This window comes from Leptonychotes weddellii, chromosome 3 (assembly GCF_054177405.1).
Source record: "Leptonychotes weddellii isolate Sample4059 chromosome 3, ASM5417740v2, whole genome shotgun sequence".
NCBI classification, from domain to species: Eukaryota; Metazoa; Chordata; class Mammalia; order Carnivora; family Phocidae; genus Leptonychotes; species Leptonychotes weddellii.
In genome coordinates this window covers 135,801,327-135,803,746 of record NC_138371.1, presented here as the reverse complement: position 1 = coordinate 135,803,746, position 2,420 = coordinate 135,801,327, and positions in this window count along the sequence as shown.

Genomic DNA, 2,420 nt, shown 5'->3' with positions numbered 1-2,420 from the left:
AATCCCATGCCCATGAAGCCAATCCTGAGTCTATCACTGATTTACATGTGGATTATTTCTGGTTTTGATTTTCTTTTCTGTAACTACCAACACAGCTGCTACAAATATCCTGCTAAATTTCTGGAGCATGTGTTCAAGAGTTTCTCCAGGATACATACGCCAGAATCCGTTTGCTGCTTAAAAGATGGACATTTTTTTAGTGGCTAATGGAAAACAGTTTATCAAACTGCTTAGTAAAAGTTGCATTTTCAACACAATGGATTAGATTTCCTTTATTTCATATCCGTATCTGTCTCCTGTATACTTAGTGATGCATAATAGTAACTCCTTGTGATTTTCATATGCTTACTAATAAAATGATTAAATAATGATTAAATTAGTAAAATGATTAATCTTTCCTAACCTGTTGTGATGATAACTGGGACGAATTTTCATTTACTCTATCAATGTGAGGAAAAGTGACATCTCAAAATGTTTTCTAATCATTGGACATTGTATATATGTCTCCATTTGTAATCTTTTTAAATGTCATGCATTTAAACTTTATAAATTTTTGTAAATAATTCTTACATATTTTTAGTTGGAATTTCCCCAGCACTTGATAATTTTTATTTAAGGCTTACCTAGTTTTAGTTCTTTTCAGTAATATGTCTGAATAACAGTCTGTGAAATAAAACAGAAAATGAAGGTCCCTGTTTCCTGCAATTAATTATCAAAATTTTCAAGAGTAATCTCTATTTGCTGTCTTTATATTCTAGTTACTCTATTTTCTGATTGAAGGACTTCATAATCCATGTGTTTTGTTTGCTAATCTACTAAAATTTAGTTCTAAAAGATCACTGCCCATCTAATACTCAAGCCAGGTAAACCTGGATCTTTTAAGTGCAATTCCTGTTTGACATCTCTCCACGTTTCATACTTTCCTTTTTAAAGCTCTCTTCTCTCTTGGCAACAGTGCACATTCCTGATTCCATTCTTTCTTTGCAACATGACTCCAGAGAGTCACCAACACTGATCAAAGGTTCTCCTAAGTTGGTGCCTTGATCATTGGCTTTTTTTAAAAAATAGTTTTCAGTAGTTGACCTCAGTATTTCTGTAGCTCTAAGTAACATATTCAGTCAATAAGTTTCCATTTTATAATGAAAAAAGAATTTTCCTTCTAAACCCAGTATTCAATTTCCAGTTGTTTGCCATATCCATATTTCTTTCCACAAAAAATGTCACCTATTTCAATGAGGACTAAATTCACATATCCTTTTTCTATCCCCCAGCTGGTGAATAGTATCATTTTTGTCAAAAATGTCACCACTAAACTACTCAACTCTTAGGAAAGAGAAATGTTTCAGTAGCCCTAAGACTCTAAACTGGTTTTTGACACTTAAATGATTTTGTCAGCAAAACTCTGTTACCTCGTGGGCATAAGTCATGGATTCACAGATTCTTTTTTTTTCACTGCCTTTGTCAGTATATGTATTTTTTGAGCAAATTTACATAGCTTGCTAAATGAAAAATAAACCTCCCAAATAATTTCAATTCAGTCTGTATTCTAAGATTCCATAATCTTTCCTAGTCTCAGTATGCAGCGGAGAGGTTGCTTCCTTTCCCCTCAGTATGTACTCTGAGCATTCAGTTCCCATGTAAATTTTCACATTGGTTGTCCTCCCTATCATATGAATTTCAAGATCTCAAAATTCAGCAAAAACAAATAATGAAAAACAATAAGAAGCTTTAAAGTGTTTAGGTTGGATAATAAAAACAAAATATTTATGGAAGGCTTATTATGTTCTAGAGACTGTGTGAGGCATTTTGCATGCAGTAATTCATTAAAGTTCCACATAGATTGTAATGATTTCCTGATTACAAAGAGGGAAAACTGAAGCTGAGAGAAGCTAAGTAATTTATCCAGGATTACTCAAAGGGGTTGAGCCACTTGGCTGAGAACTGGAAGCAAAAGCCTGTGTGCATTTAAATGGTCTTCCTTGTGGCTCTGTTTCCCGCATAAAGAAATGCATGATGACAGAAAGCTTGAGCTTTATCTAATTCAAGAAAACAGTGAAAAAGGAATATTGTCCAGACAGCTGTGAAACAAGATTCCCTCAGTGTATGAATCCCAAAAGGACTTCCTCAATTCTGATTGAAGTTACTTTGGACACAAAAATTCCAGGCCATGAATCTTGACATAATATTCAACTTCTTTGTCTGTTTCTAAAGGACCTATTCAATATTTATATCCCATATGTTTTCCCTCTTGTATCTCAAATCCATCATATTCTTTTTATTACCATTGCACCAACGATCTACTTGGGAATAAGTGAATCATAGCTAGACTGTTGGAATAGCAGCAATCTTTCTAATAATTATTGCTATGGACTCAATATTTTTGTCCCCACAGAATTCATATATTGAAATCCTAACCCCCA